The sequence below is a fragment of the Triturus cristatus genome, chromosome 11, assembly GCF_964204655.1.
Source record: "Triturus cristatus chromosome 11, aTriCri1.1, whole genome shotgun sequence".
Lineage (NCBI taxonomy): Eukaryota > Metazoa > Chordata > Amphibia > Caudata > Salamandridae > Triturus > Triturus cristatus.
In genome coordinates, this window is record NC_140594.1 from 1,148,277,278 (window position 1) to 1,148,294,875 (window position 17,598).

A 17,598-nucleotide genomic window follows, 5' to 3' on the forward strand; every position below is an offset into this window, starting at 1 on the left:
GACGGGGCCTGAGTTAACGTGTGCAAAAACGCCCTGTGGCCTGTTTTAAGAGGTAGTTTTAATCCCCATGCCCTATTATATACTAGGGGCTTACAGAGGAGGTCATGCTAATCACAGGGGGACCCCAACGCATAATGTTCCCTAGTGTATGTAGGTGTTTTCACTGTATTCTAAGTGTCTTTTAACATAGCACTGGCTCTAGGACTGGTTAGTCAGACTCAGTTACCACCAGTATCCGTCTTAAAAAGTTGAGGGTACAGGATGATTTTGCAACAAGGCTTCTTTCTGCTTTTCTTTTTGTTCTTTCTGCACGTTATCCTTCTTCCTGCACTTATCTTCGTATTTGAGGACTTCTGTTGCTTCTTTCTGTACTTCTTTTGTTTCTTTCTGTGCATTTTTTCTTCTTTCTTCACATGTCCTATCTCTGTAGGCATAGTTAGAAATTAGCATTTAAAAAACCTTTGAAATTCACAGAAAAAACCATAGGTTTCAGGCACGTTATAGTTAGGAATTAGCATTTAAAAAACCTCAGAAATTCACTGAAAAAACCATAGGTTTCAGGGGTGTTATAGTTAGCTGACTTTTCACTTGTACAAAACCATTGAAATTCCCCCGTTATAGTTAGTTCAGCTAACTATAACTCGCGCGCCCGCAATGCACTGCTGATGACGTCACATATTACATCACTCATGACATGGTCAGTGACATCACTCATGACATCACTGATGACATCTCAAATGACATCACTGATGACATCATCCTTGTGATAGAGTGGCAGACCTCCTCTCACCCTAATATAACCTTTGATACACACATTCAAAAATAGAGACTAAAATTTTCAAAACAATGGACATACCAATACCAGTTACAACAACCTCTTCAGTAATTCTAAGATCCACATACACATCCACTCATTCACCAACAGTCCTATACAGTCACTCATACATGTACTCACTCATCATATGTACTCATACACCTATACATCCTGTTACACAATGCCACTCATCCATAGAGTTACTCACACACATAGTCACTCATGCTAATAAAGAATCAAACATACATTTACTTGCATATACAGTTATACACACACCACCATACTTACTTCTACGGAAACTTACACATACTTAGTCTTTTAAACAATCACTTATAGAAACACATACTTATTCATACAGGAACTCTTTCAATCTCTCACTCTCACATATACTCACATATATACACCAATAGTCACATATACTAGTTTAAAACATATGTAGTTACTCATAAAGACACTATTGAGACAGTCATTCACTCACTAACACACCCATACACACACTCATCCACCCATACAGTCCTGCACACATGCTGTGTTCAACCCATACAAACAGTGAGTCACTCATTCATGCACCTATGCACTACGTAATACCCCCCACCGAACCATGCAGACACTCAGACTGATACTCAAAAAACCAACTAATAACCTATATAGACACCCATGTAGCTACTCACCAACCCATGCAGCCACTTATACACAAAGTGAGAGACTGATACAGATATTTACATATTTAAACATTACTCACTAAGCCATGTATTCACTATGATACACTTAATCAGTCAGTTACACAATCAATTTTTCAAAAACAAATCATCCATTTAGACACTTATATACCCATTTATTCTTCCATCGACCTTGAGATATACATATATAAAACATATTTAATTTTCAGAAAAACACACATTCACTGGATGATGTCATCAGTGATGTCATCAGTGATGTCATTTGAGATGTCATCAGTGATGTCATGAGTGATGTCACTGACCATGTCATGAGTGATGTAATATGTGACGTCATCAGCAGTGCATTGCGGGCGCGCGAGTTATAGTTAGCTGAACTAACTATAACGGGGGAATTTCAATGGTTTTGTACAAGTGAAAAGTCAGCTAACTATAACACCCCTGAAACCTATGGTTTTTTCAGTGAATATATATATATATACATATGTAGATATATGTATGTATATATATATTCACAGAAAAAACCATAGGTTTCAGGCACGTTATAGTTAGGAATTAGCATTTAAAAAACCTCAGAAATTCACTGAAAAAACCATAGGTTTCAGGGGTGTTATAGTTAGCTGACTTTTCACTTGTACAAAACCATTGAAATTCCCCCGTTATAGTTAGTTCAGCTAACTATAACTCGCGCGCCCGCAATGCACTGCTGATGACGTCACATATTACATCACTCATGACATGGTCAGTGACATCACTCATGACATCACTGATGACATCTCAAATGACATCACTGATGACATCACTGATGACATCATCCAGTGAATGTGTGTTTTTCTGAAAATTAAATATGTTTTATATATGTATATCTCAAGGTCGATGGAAGAATAAATGGGTATATAAGTGTCTAAATGGATGATTTGTTTTTGAAAAATTGATTGTGTAACTGACTGATTAAGTGTATCATAGTGAATACATGGCTTAGTGAGTAATGTTTAAATATGTAAATATCTGTATCAGTCTCTCACTTTGTGTATAAGTGGCTGCATGGGTTGGTGAGTAGCTACATGGGTGTCTATATAGGTTATTAGTTGGTTTTTTGAGTATCAGTCTGAGTGTCTGCATGGTTCGGTGGGGGGTATTACGTAGTGCATAGGTGCATGAATGAGTGACTCACTGTTTGTATGGGTTGAACACAGCATGTGTGCAGGACTGTATGGGTGGATGAGTGTGTGTATGGGTGTGTTAGTGAGTGAATGACTGTCTCAATAGTGTCTTTATGAGTAACTACATATGTTTTAAACTAGTATATGTGACTATTGGTGTATATATGTGAGTATATGTGAGAGTGAGAGATTGAAAGAGTTCCTGTATGAATAAGTATGTGTTTCTATAAGTGATTGTTTAAAAGACTAAGTATGTGTAAGTTTCCGTAGAAGTAAGTATGGTGGTGTGTGTATAACTGTATATGCAAGTAAATGTATGTTTGATTCTTTATTAGCATGAGTGACTATGTGTGTGAGTAACTCTATGGATGAGTGGCATTGTGTAACAGGATGTATAGGTGTATGAGTACATATGATGAGTGAGTACATGTATGAGTGACTGTATAGGACTGTTGGTGAATGAGTGGATGTGTATGTGGATCTTAGAATTACTGAAGAGGTTGTTGTAACTGGTATTGGTATGTCCATTGTTTTGAAAATTTTAGTCTCTATTTTTGAATGTGTGTATCAAAGGTTATATTAGGGTGAGAGGAGGTCTGCCACTCTATCACAAGGATGATGTCATCAGTGATGTCATTTGAGATGTCATCAGTGATGTCATGAGTGATGTCACTGACCATGTCATGAGTGATGTAATATGTGACGTCATCAGCAGTGCATTGCGGGCGCGCGAGTTATAGTTAGCTGAACTAACTATAACGGGGGAATTTCAATGGTTTTGTACAAGTGAAAAGTCAGCTAACTATAACACCCCTGAAACCTATGGTTTTTTCAGTGAATTTCTGAGGTTTTTTAAATGCTAATTCCTAACTATAACGTGCCTGAAACCTATGGTTTTTTCTGTGAATTTCAAAGGTTTTTTAAATGCTAATTTCTAACTATGCCTACAGAGATAGGACATGTGAAGAAAGAAGAAAAAATGCACAGAAAGAAACAAAAGAAGTACAGAAAGAAGCAACAGAAGTCCTCAAATACGAAGATAAGTGCAGGAAGAAGGATAACGTGCAGAAAGAACAAAAAGAAAAGCAGAAAGAAGCCTTGTTGCAAAATCATCCTGTACCCTCAACTTTTTCAGACGGATACTGGTGGTAACTGAGTCTGACTAACCAGTCCTAGAGCCAGTGCTATGTTAAAAGACACTTAGAATACAGTGAAAACACCTACATACACTAGGGAACATTATGCGTTGGGGTCCCCCTGTGATTAGCATGACCTCCTCTGTAAGCCCCTAGTATATAATAGGGCATGGGGATTAAAACTACCTCTTAAAACAGGCCACAGGGCGTTTTTGCACACGTTAACTCAGGCCCCGTCCCCTCCATTCACCACTGTGTAAACACGCCCTGTGTCCATTTTTAGTTGGTAGATTAAGTTCATTTGAATCCTGAGGGTCCCTAGGGTCCAACTAGCCCACTAGGTACCTCCAGTAAGTGCCACAGAGCTGCGTTGCAGAGAGGTGTAAAAAGTGGCACGGCCTGGACCACCTCTCTGCAATGCAGCTCAGTGGCGCTTACTGGAAGCACTTGGTGGGCTAGTTAGCCCCCAGGGGCCCTCAGTATTGAAGGGAAATTATATCCCCAATTTAAAACGTGCCATAGTGCGTGTTTGCACACGTCACCTCAGGCCCCGTCCCCTCCCTTCACCACTGTGTAAACGCGCCCTGTGGCTGTTCTAAGTTGAGAGATTAAGTCCCCTTGAATCCTAAGGGTCCCTAGGGTCAAACTAGACCACTAGGTACCTCCAGTAAGCGCCACAGAGCTGCGTTGCAGAGAGGTGTAATAAGGGGCTTGGCCTCAGAACACCTAGCTGCAGCGCAGCTCCCTGGCGCATACTGGAGATGCCTGTTGGGGGCGCGTTTGCAGAGTGCTGCACGGAGGGGGCATGGCCTCCGGCACGATGCCAGTCTTTTATTTATTTTATTTTTTTAAGAAGGGGGGCTGTTTGGTTCCCCTTCTTATTCTAATTTATTGGCCCTGATGACCCCATCCCCCAGGGCCAGTCTCCTAATTATATTTTTTTGACCCCAATCCCCAGGGCCGGCCACTGTTTTTTATTATTTTAAAAAAATATATATTCATAGACACACCTAGGACATGCTGGACAAACCGTACGTACCTATCACCATGACGATTTGCGTGATATTCATTAAAAGGCGACTATGCATGCAATGAATCCACGTGGAATGTATTTACACCACTAGTGAAGCTCTGACATGTCTGATGCCCTACCGTGCCTAATCCTGGTAGACACCCTTGTCGTTTATTTATACAAACATGGGTAGCTATTGACGGGCACATTTAATACACATGCACACCAAGCCATTCAAAGGGGATTCGACAAAAATTCGACCAAAACTATGCAAGAAACCCCCCTCACGGTTAATAAAACACACATCCACTGCCGGATGTGTAATACTTTTTATTTTACTCTCTGGAAAGGGGACGAACATCACTTGAGAGTCACAGCGTGCTCCTGACAGAGCCCAATGCTGTGTTACACCCACCATTGCCTGCCGAGTGCCACACACCTCTGTGTTGTATTCCACTAGCTAGTGCATATGCTATGACACTCTCTAGCCCATGTGCACTGTAACACCACCCCGTGAATATGTCATGCCACACTTGTCTTCGCACGGGTTATATTGCCCCATCTAACATGCCTTTCTCGATGCCTATGTTATAACGCACAGTGCTATGCCATACATATTACAATCTGGGATCCATATCTTTGTCACAGTGCATATGCAACGTTACACTTCCCAGCACATATTTTATATTACAACTTTAGAGACTAGTTAGGTTACACAACACTGCCCTGTGCATATTACACTCCAAGGCGCATATCGCATAGCACGCGCTAGTGCCTGTGCTATCTCGCGCTCTCCAATGAATCTGTCATTGCGCACAATGTATTGCATATTATATTGCACGCCCGGTTCATCTTATATCACACTTTTTGGTGCATAGTTTATACCATACACTATATCTAGTTTTCATTTTCAATCGTGCTCTCAGGACTATGTTCTATATAACACTGTGTTCACCTACCCTTTTCACGGGCATTACATTTTGCGATAGGGGGTGGAGGGTCAGGGGGTGTTTCTGCCAAGTGAGCCCGGAGTCACAGTCACAAACGTCCTCTTCTTCCTGAATAAAAGTGAGATTATGCTGCATACTTGTTCATATTTTAAGTAGTTCGCACAGACACAATGTTTTAAAAACAATAAAGTTCCTAATACCCGCCTTCTCTGAACAGTTAGCTTGCTGCCCCATCCCCTTCCTCCCTATCCTCTGTTGTGTGAATCCATGGACTAGCCTCCTCCCTCCTGCCATGCATGGTCTGATGTGCTGCCACTGCCCTCAATTTAGTATGATGTACCAGTCCACTCCTCCTGCCCTCCATTGCCCAATTCTATGCCCCATCATTGACCTCCTGCTTAAACTCTGTGCTTAGCTTGCTGCCCCTATTCTCCTTCCCCCTGCCCTCCGATGTCTTTGTGCATGCCCCTGCTCCATCCTTTTTGCCCACCATGTCCCATGGACCTGCCACTCCTATCTACTCTGAGTGTTCTGTTGAGCTGCCACTCCCCTCCCACCTGCCTAGCATTGTCAGATGACTGTAACCTGTCCCTGCCACCTCCACCCTGCCTGTCCACATGCCATGCCCCTATCCTCTTCCTCCTGTCCTACATGGTCCATTGTACTGCCACACCCTTCTGCCCTCCCTGGTCTGTTGTGCTGCAACTGCTCCTCCTGCCTGCCCCGTGTGGTCTGTTGTGAGGTCCCTTCCCATGAACTTTCTTGTCTGTGCACAGGTCCTGACCCTCCCTTCTATCCTCCATCGTCCTTTGTGCATGCCCCTCCACCCTCCTTCTTGCCCATCTGTTCTGCTTGATTTTCCCGGCCTTCTTGTGTTGAAAGGTGATTGGATGTGACTTCAGTCTCTTACCATTCACCTTTCAGCGTTAGAGTAGTGAATGGAGCCTATTTACTAGGCACTTCGACATGCTCCTGTGTTCTTCCCCATAGATCAGGGCTTGCACACATAGCCTAGGGGATAGATTCGTTAGTATTAGGGATAACCTGTCCTGTAGTGAGGGTATTTCATGGAGCTGTGCTGAATTCAGGTCTGGTAGGCCTCAAACGGGAGAGACTCCATCTTTCTTTCTGCTCCGGCAGCTTGGGGTGCTTCTAGGTCAAATGTAATGTTTTAGTTATGAGGTGTTATTCGCTTGGAGAGAACCGGTTCATGCCGGCCCTTATCGAAGGATTGTATTTTTCTTCATGCCGAAGACACTACATCAGGCCGGCCGGCTGGGACCGTGTCCTTGGTACGGGGAGGTACAAGAATTTGGTGGGCGGCAGGTTACGGGCCGGAATTTTCCATGAGGAAACGCACCTCTATATTAGTGAAAGTCTGAGGCAGTTACATGTTCAGTCCGTAGGCGGCATCTAGCCGTTAGCAGTAAATCTACTACTTATTCCAGGGAAGACAGACGCCATCTTGAAGGCGGAGAAAAAACCGAGAGACAGATACTCTCCTAGCAGAATAGCCAGAGAGGAGAGAGTAGCCGATAAGGAAGAGGTCCCAGTGACTCGGAGAAGGGTGACTTCCAGGCGAGCCGAGGCACAGATGAGAAGGGAACCTAGATGACCACGGAGTGCAGGCTACACACTACTAAGGTGATGTCGACCCTTTCTTATTCGAGCGTACAACTTAACCTTTCACTTTTCTTTGCAGGTTATGTGTTATATTGTAATGTTATGTGATTGCGTATGTAATGAGTAATAAAGTATCCAGTTTGTAGTGAACCAACATGTGCTGCGTGTTCTTGTATGAGAGGGTAGCCTATTCCTCTAGTCAGCTGCGGCTACATGAACAGATGTTAACCCTGATCAGGTAAGTGGTAACTGGATAAGGGAGAGAGGAGCCCCTCGAACCGAAGAACAGGCTGTGCTCGAACTGGCAGTCCTTGTGTGATCGGATGAATAGTGAGCCCCTTTTTGTATGTTATGGTGATCGTAGAGAGGTCTGGATTCGTATGGGATCGCGAGGCCGCCACTTGTGATACTGAGACTGCCGTCTGGGTAGAGAGGTCTGGATTCGTATGGGATCGCGAGGCCGCCACTTGTGATACTGAGACTGCCGTCTGGGTAGAGAGGTCTGGATTCGTATGGGATCGCGAGGCCGCCACTTGTGCTGAGACTGCCGTCTGGGTAGAGAGGTCTGGATTCGTATGGGATCGCGAGGCCGCCACTTGTGATACTGTCGTATGGGCAGAGAGGTCTGGATTCGTATGGGATCGCGAGGCCGCCACTTGTGATACTGTCGTATGGGCAGAGAGGTCTGGATTCGTATGGGATCGCGAGGCCGCCACTTGTGCTGAGACTGCCGTCTGGGTAGAGAGGTCTGGATTCGTATGGGATCGCGAGGCCGCCACTTGTGATACTGTCGTATGGGCAGAGAGGTCTGGATCCGTATGGGATCGCGAGGCCACCGATTATAAGAGGTCTTGGTATGTATAGTAGGAATTCCCTGTCCTTAGGTGGTAGATATATATGTGGTTACCTATTGTAAATAGGTCCTAGGGAGGGGGTAACGTTCTGACTGGGTTAGTGAGGCTCTGAGGAGCGGGTTCTAGCTGATCCGAAAACCCAAGCAGAACACCATCATAGCCATTGTGCTGCCACTAACCCTCCCACTTGCCATGCATGGTCTTCTGTGCTGCCATGGCCCCTCCCACCTTCCCTGTGTGGTCAGTTAGCTGCCCCTGACCCCCTCCCACCTTCCCTCCATGGTCTGTGTGTATGCCATCACAGTCTCACTGTTGCTCTTCATGGTGTGTCTTGCTTCTAGTGCCCATCCTGCCTGACCTCCATGGCTATCTTGCTGCTCCTGCCCTGCCCCCTTGCCCCCAGCCCTACTCCCTCCCTCCTGGCTTGTCTGTTCCATTGTAATGCCCCTGATCCGTCCCTCCTGCCCTTTATGGTCTGTTATGCTGCAGCTTTCTCTCCTGTCTGTCCATTATGGTCAGCTAGCTACCATTGCCTCTTGCCCCTCTGTTCTCTGTTGTCCATGTGCATGGTCCTGTCCCCTCCCTCTTGCTTTCTATGGATTGTTGTGCTGCACTCCCGTCCTGCATGCCCTGTGTGGTGTATTGTGCTGCTGCAAACCCTGATGCCTGCCCTGCAGGGTCAGTTTGGTGCACCTCTCCATGTCCCTCCTGTCCTCTGTTATCCAAGTCCATGTCCCTATCCCATTTCCTTCCATGATCCAATGTACCATACTTGCGAACATTTTGAACTTGGTAAGAGGGAGATTTTGAAAAAAAACTGGGGTATTGATTTTCCCCTTTGAGTTACATTGAAAAAGAGGATATTGTAGACAGGAGACAGATCAAATAAAGCCCATTTGAGCTTAAAAACATTGGACGTTTCCTGGCTGAATCGGGTCTGTTGGCATGTATGGTTGTACTACCATTGCCTCTTCCTTCTGCCCACAATGGTCTATTACATTGCCACAGCCTTGAAGGAGGGTAGATTTTGTATCACAGGGGGCCCCTGGCCCGTTCTGTCCACACCTGAAGTATGAGACCCTTGTCCTTGCCCTGCCAGCTGCATTTGTAGGCCGTATTAAATTGACCAGCGGGTCCTGTGTTGCTATATAATTATCCTGAGACATCCTTACCACTCAGCCAGCATAAAACCCCTGTGTAGGCCCTTCTGTTCAATATGTAGGCCTCTTTGTTAAATTGACCATAGCTCTGCAATTTTAGTGTATAGCAGTCTGAAGGCAGGTCTGCGAGGCCTTCTGATCCAAACTAGTAGCCCCCACCCTACCCGAGTGCTCCGTGCTCGGTATCAAAGTTCAACATCCCCCTGAAGCTGTCGACATACAGTAGGCTGCATCCTGGACTGGTACTTGCTTCCTGGGCAGGTTTCCCGCTTTTAAGGAAGTGGCAACCGCAGAGCGTCAAGTTAGGAGAACTGAGGAGATTTTATACATGAATATATTGAATTCCCGTACAATACCCATTATTTTCTGCTTGCTCTATGGAACTTACGATAAGCGATTGGCCTGAGAGACTGACCTTTTCACCCAGTCCATTGTCAGCATTAAGTGGGTAAATGACGAAATGTCTGGTAAAATCTGCAGACGAAGCTTTTGGGTAGCATACGTAGGTAGATGTAGCGTGCAAAGGAGCCCACAAAATGATATAAAAAGGGAGCACCCACAGATATCGACGGACTACCTCGCCGTCTGTATGTAGGTTAACAGGCAGTGCAGGTTTTCCCCAAGAGCTGGGAGCTCTTGTCTTCCTTTGCTTAAAATGTCTTGCTCTGCTTTGCTTGAAGTATCTTATTCTATTTTACCTATATGAAATGTCATGTTATGTTTAACCATTGTTCTCTTTACTTTTGCATTTAAAAGATTTTGTATTGTAATTGCAGGAATGCTTGCTCTAAGAGTAAACGTGAGTGTTCCTAGGTAACATTTTCCTTGGTGTAACTTGTTTCTCATGATGCATTTATAGATGTGTTTTCTCTCTCTCTCTGTCAGTACATTAATTGAAATACAGAGAATATTATGACAGCTGTATGATTATCTGGATTCTGTATTTTGTACTTTATGTCTCTATTCTGCGGTTTCTTTGAAGTTGCATCTTCTCATTAAACTGCCATTGTATTCTGCCTCCAATTCCATGTCTCATATGTCTGTTTTCTTCATTTTTGGAGCAAGCGTTCCTAGGCACCCCGGCTCAAATTAAGGTGCCCCTTTTGTCCCTGACTCACTCTCCTGCTCAGTTCTGTGGTGGCTCCCGGGGATCTGGGGACCGCCTCTAGCTTCCTTGACCCGTAATAGATCTTCCCTTCAACAGCCTCTCTTGCAAGTCCTGTATTGTTGGTTTGTTGCCCCTGCCTCCCTTTCCACTGCCCTCCATAGTCTGTTGTGCTTCCACGGCCCTTCCTGCCTGCTCAGTGTGGTTAAATTGTTGCCTTTGCACCCTCCTACCTGCCTTCAATTTTCAGAGTCCGTGCCCCTGGCCTCTGCCTCTCAACAGTATCCTAATGAACAACTAGATTGCTAACATTCTATATTTATTACAAAAGTGTGGAACGCCTGACATCATCTTGATGTAATCAAAACTGTAATACCTAGAGCATTTCCTTTAGAAATTACATATATGAGAGGGTCTTATTGGCATCAAAATTATGGTTAGTGCTCTAAAAGACTAAAATAAGGACATATTTTCTGAGTTTTCAAATAGCGACAAAGCACTTTTAAATTATTTGTTATCTTTATGTTTTTTTATCCAGTTGACCACTTGATTAAATGTTGCACTTAGGGGAGAGGATGTGGTGTTACTTCCAGAACTGCAGACTTTGCAACTGGGGAACCAGGTTGCAGTTTCTGCTTCAGCTCGACATTCTGTGATTCTGGTCAAATCACTTAGTCTCCCCATGTCTACAACCAAAATGAATTTGTTCTTGTGTGATGTAACCAATGCTCATGTAAAGCACTCCAATACCTGACAAGTCTGCACTATATAACACTGCAAAAACACAAAATAATAAGTGTTTTGCACACTTCTGTCATTGGGCTATATTTGGGCTACATCTGGGTGATTTTGGGCTACATTTGGGCTCTTTTGTCTCCGGTGGCCATCTTGGGAGATTTATTTGTTATGAAGTTTCCTAATTTCCTCATGTACTGCAGTCTCCTCAGTAGGAAATGCTTTCAGTTTTTTACTTTGATTCCATCATGAAGGTATTCAGATATGTCACACATTTTCCATAAATTCTGAATGTTAGCACTCTAGTTGCTCATTAGATCACTGTAGTAAAACTACTGCACCATGGAAGTCTGCTCCTGGTATTAAAAGTGCATGTTTCAGTCTGCATGTCAGAATTTTTTAATGAAATAGAAGAGGATTTGAGAAGTCACTCAAAATGTGCCCTCATTTTCTTTCTTCAGCATTAATCATAATTTCTATGGCAAAATGAACCTCCTCATTGTGTTCCTTTTTAAATTAAATGTTTTAAGTGTTACCAGTTTATTCCAATCAAGATGGCTTCAGGTGTGCCATACTTTTGTCATAATGAAGACAGTAAGCGCTCTAGTTGTTTTTAAGAACATTCTGGGACATTCTGTCATTGGGCTATACTTGGGCTACATCTGGGTGATATTTGGGCTACATTTGGGCTCTTTTGTCTCTGGTGGCCATCTTGGGAGACTTATTTGTTATGAAGTTTCCTAATTTCCTCATTTACTGCAGTCTCCTCAGTAGGAAATACTTTCAGTTTTTTACTTTGATTCCATCAAGAAGGCATTCAGATGTGTCACACATTTGCCATAAATTCAGAATGTTAGCACTCTTTTTGCTCATTAGATCACTGTAGTAAAGCTACTGCTCACCAGGGAAAACTGCTGCTGGTATTGAAAGTGCATGTTTCAGTCTGCATGTCAGAATTTTTTAATGAAATAGAAGAGGATTTGAGAAGTCACTCAAAATGTGCCCTAATTTTTCTTTCTGCAGCACTAATCATACTTTTTATGGAAAAATGAACCCCCTCATTTTGTTCCTTTTTAAATTAAATGTTTTAAGAGTTACCACTTTAATCCAAGCAAGATGGCTTCAGGTGTGCCATACGTTTATCATAAGTAGGACTGTTAGCGCTCTAGTAGTTCTTTGGAACACTCTGGGAAGCTGCAGTAGAACACAAAGGAATCAACTGACAGTCTCTGCCCTTGTTGGATGTACATGTTTTACTGAGAATGTCAGACTTCATTCTCACATGACTGAGAAAGATAATGTGAATTTACAGAAAATAAGCTCTCAGTTTAGCCTATAGATCACCTTCCAAACCTCTGTGGTAAAAGCATGAGAAAATATTTTTCTCTCAATCATGATATCCCAGCAGAAGGCTTTTTCACATGGTGAAATCACCTTAGAACATACCACAATTCCTAAAATGAGTATGGTACCATCAACAAATGATTTATAATGTAACTAAAGTCTTAAAACCTTCTATTAACTGCAATGCTTTTTAATGAGGTGCTATCATGTATATTGGTCCCAAGATGGCTGCCAACACTTCTTGGATGAAGTGCTGACAGCCAATCAGATCTCAGGATGAGATGTGTGGTTAGGCTCCGCCCATATATATATATGCTTTTAAATGCTATTTTCTCAGGAAATACTGAACAGATTTACACCAGACCTGCAAAAGGCACTTCCTTGACCTTATGGCTACCTCTCTGCCAAATTTCAAGTAATTCTGTTCAGCCGTTCGGGCTGTAGCTGTGTCTAAAGGTCCTATGGAAAAATGCATGGGGAAAATGCGTTTTGGGACCCCCCTTTTTTCTCGGCCCCTGCTTGACGAATCCCCCCGAGACTTTCAGGGTAGGAGCGGAGCGTAGCGCCCCACCTATTTTGAAAATTTCGCGAGGATTCGTCGACCGGCGCCAAAGTTATTCCAAATAGAATGTTGCGGATTTCCTATGGAAACAGGGTCCTAACTATAACTACCTACTGGCGACCGCCAGTAGGTAATATATATATATTCACTTAAAAAACCATAGGTTTCACACATGTTATAGTTAGCTGGACATTTCACTCGTGAAAAACCATTGAAATTCCCCCATTATAGTTAGTGCAGGCAACTATAACTCACGCGACCGCAATCCTCTGCTGATGACGTCAGATATTACATCACTGTATTTAGACACTTATTTACCCATGTCTTCTTCCATTAATTTTTAGCTATACATATATTACAGATATTTTTTTTTCAGAAAGACACATATGTCATCAGTGATGTAATATCTGACGTCATCAGCAGAGGATTGCGGTCGCGTGAGTTATAGTTGCCTGCACTAACTATAACGGGGGAATTTCAATGGTTTTTCACGAGTGAAATGTCCAGCTAACTATAACATGTGTGAAACCTATGGTTTTTTAAGTGAATTTGCAAGGTTTTTTAAATGCTAATTCCTAACTATAACGTGTGTGAAACCTATGGTTTTTTCAGTGAATTTGTACGTTTTTTGAAATGCTAAGTTATGTATTTTTTTTTTTTTTTAAGTTTATTCGCCGTGCGCGCGCAGTGGGCACTTGGTGCGCTTCGCGCACCAAGCGCCCACGGTGCGTTGTTCGTGCCGTGCGCGTACGGTGCGCGCACCCCGCGATTTTTCGCAAAAAAAAATATTTGTTTTTTTACCCTTGGGGGTCCTTCAGTGACCCCCTGACAAAGGCTAGGGGGTCAGGACCTGTCCATCCTGCCCCCTTCTCACGTTTTCCCCCTTTGTTTTTCATTGCCTCAGACTGCGAGAGACAAAATGGCGGCCGACACTTCCTGATTTCGACCGATTCGAATGTTTACTGACATCTAACAACCAATCAGAATTGCGCTCGCGCACGTCACCGTGCGCGTACGGTATGCTTACCGTACCCGCACGGTGCGTGCTTATAGATATATATATGCTTTTAACTGCAATTTTCTCAGGAACTAATGAACAGATTTACACCAGACCTGCAAAAGGCACATCCCTGAACTGAGGACTACCTCTCTGCCAAATTTCAAGTAATTCTGTTAAGCCGTTCGGGCTGTAGCTTGGACTAAAGGTCCTATGGAAAAATGCATGGGGAAAACGCGTTTTGGGACCCCCCTTTTTCTCAGCCCCCGCTTGACGAACCCCCCCGAGACTTTCAGGGAAGGAGCGGAGCGGAGCACCCCACCTATTTTGAAAATTTCGCGAGGATTCGTCAGTCGGCGCCAAAGTTATTCCAAATAGAATGTTGCGGATTTCCTATGGAAACACGGTCCTAACTATAACTATCTACTGGCGACCGCCAGTAGATAATATATATATATATATATGTATATATATATTACCTACTCGCAGTCGCCAGTAGGTAGATATAGTTAGGACCTATTTTCCATAGGAAATCCGCAACATTCTATTTGGAATAACGTTGGCGCCGATTTACGAATCTTCGTGAAATTATTCAAACTTTTGGCCAGGTCCGGTCCGATCCTATCCTGAAATTTTCACGGTGATTCGTCAAGCGGGGGCCGAGAAAAAAGGGGGGCCCCAAAACACGTTTTCCCCATCCATTTTCCCATAGGACCTTTAGCCGCAGCTACAGCCCGAACTGCTGAACGGAATTACAACAAATTTGGCAAAGAGGTAGTCCTCAGTTCAGACTCGTGCCTTTTGCTTAAATGGTGTAAATCCATTCAGTAGTTCCTGAGAAAATGACATTTAAAAGTACATATATATCTATGGCCTTGGAGGATCCGTGCACCCTATGCGCACCCAACGTGCACCCTGCCATGCAAGAGCTGTATTCTAATTGGCTGTCAACACTCCAAATCAGGAAATGTTGGCAGCCATCTTGTGCCTCGGTAGAACCGAGGCACAAGAAACCTAAAAAACAAACATGAAAAACGCAAAAAGGGGGCAGGGTAGAAACACCTTGATCCCCTAGGCCTGCTCAGGGGGTCCCACAAGGACCCCCAGGGCCAAAAAAAGCAAATTTCGGCCGAAAAAAAAAGAAATTCAGTGCGGGCTCCCGCGCTGAACATGCTAATTTGCTCCCAGGGGTGCAAAAAAAAAATGTGGAGGGTTCCAAATCCCCCCAACCTTGCCCCGGGGACCGCTACCCCCCGGGGCTCGAACATTGTATATGCAGGGCGGCTCACGGCCCCCCCCCAGCCCCGCGGACCGCCACCCCCAGGGCTTGAAATATTTTGGGGTGGGGGTCTCTCAGGCCCCCCCAGCCCCGGGGACCGCCACCCCAGGGGCAACTTGTAAATGTGGGAGGGGGGCCACGCGTCTCCCCTCCTGGAGCCTTGTATAGGCCCTGGGGACTGCCACCCCCCAGGGCCAGCTCCTGCAGTGTCCCGGGGTGTCCACCCCCAGGACACTGTAGTTTGCAATGACAGGGCGGGAGCCTCGCGGCTCCCGCCCTGTCATTGCAAACTGCTTTGCTTCATTGAAGCGAGAGCAGGGAAACCTGCTCTCGCTTCAATAAAGCAAAGCTGATTGCTTTTCCACATGGGGAGCAGCATGTTAGCTGCTCCCCACGTGGAAAAGCAATGCCGGCTCCCGCAGGACGCGGGGAGCCGGCTGCTACCGTGGGGGGATTGGGGACCCCCCCCATGGCCCCCAATGGAGGCCTGGCCCCGGGGGATGGGGTCCCCGGGGCCATAAGTGGGCTGGGAGGGGGGCCACGCAGCCCCCCTCCACCATTTAAAAAAAAATAAAAGATAAAATGGCCGGCCCCGGGGGATGGGGTCCCCGGGGCCTTAAAGTGGCCAGAGGAGGTGGACTACGTAGCCCCCCTCCATATTGAATAAAAAAAAAAAAAAATAGGGCCATGCCCCGGGGGATGGGGTCCCCGGGGCAAATTATGGCCTCGGGAGGGGGGCCATGCGCCCCCCTTCCCGATTTAAAAAAAATAAATTGGGGGCAGTTCCTGGGGGATGGGGTCCCCAGGGCCCAAAAAATAGAAAAAGAAGGGGGGGCTACACAGCCCTCCTTCTAAAAAAAAGAAGAAAAAAAAAGACGGGATCGGGCCGGAGGCCACGACCCTCCTTACACCTCTCTGCAAACGCGCCCCCTGGCGTGTTTGCAGAGGGGGAACTAATTCCCCTTGAATACTGGGAGTCCCTGGGGGCCAACTAGCCCACCAGGAACTTCCAGTATGTGCCAGGGGACTGCGTTGCAGAGAGGTATAATGACGCCATGCCCCTTTTTACACCTCTCTGCAACGCATCTCCGTGGCGCTTACTGGAGGTACCTGGTGGCCTAGTTGGCTGCCAGGGGACTTCAGGATTCAAGGGGACTCAATCTCCCAACTTAAAACACGCCACGGGGTGCGTTTGCACAGTGGTGAAGGTAGGGGGCGGGGCCTGAGGTGATATGTGTGCAAACACTCCCTGTGGCTCGTTTTAAGTTGGGGAATTAATTCCTCTTCAATCCAGAGGTCCCCTAGGGGCCAACTAGCCCACCAGGTACCTCCAGTAAGCGCCACGGAGCTGTGTTGCAGAGTGTTGTAAAAAGGGGCGTGGCCTCTGAACACCTCTCTGCAACGCAGCTCCCTGGCGCATACTGGAGGTACCTGGTGAGCTAGTTGGCCCCCAGGGGACCGCAGGATTGAAGAGGAATTAATTCCCCAACTTAAAATGCGCCACAGGGCGTGTTTGCACACGTCACCTCAGGCCCCGCCCCCTTCCTTCACCATTGTACAAATATTTCTCTAAAATCAGCCGAACTACGAATACCGATTTACTCACCTGTTATCAGGAGAGGACCCAGTGCTGCATCTTTTAGCCCAGCACTGACCCTGAAAAGTAATTCTAAGCATACTTACCAGTAACTTGTATTTCCTTCCATAGGAATCCATTGTGTGGTTTTCACCAGAAAAGTTTCAAAGTGTCCATTTTTGAAATGTACAACTAGTCCTCTAAAATCAGCCGAACTACGAATTCCAATTTACTCACCTGTTATCAGGAGAGAACCCAGTGCTGCATCTTTTAGCCCAGCACTGGCCCTGAAAAGTAATTCTAAGCGTACTTACCAGTAACTTGTATTTCCTTCCATAGGAATCCAGTGTGTGGTTTTCACCAGAAAAGTTTCTAAGTGTCCATTTTTGAAATGTACAAATATTCCTCTAAAATCAGCCGAACTACGAATTCCGATTTACTCACCTGTTATCAGGAGAGAACCCAGTGATGCATCTTGTAGCCCAGCACTGACCCTGAAAAGTAATTCTAAGCGTACTTACCAGTAACTTGTATTTCCTTCCATAGGAATCCATTGTGTGGTTTTCACCAGAAAAGTTTCTGTGTCCAATTTTGAAACGTACAAATATTCC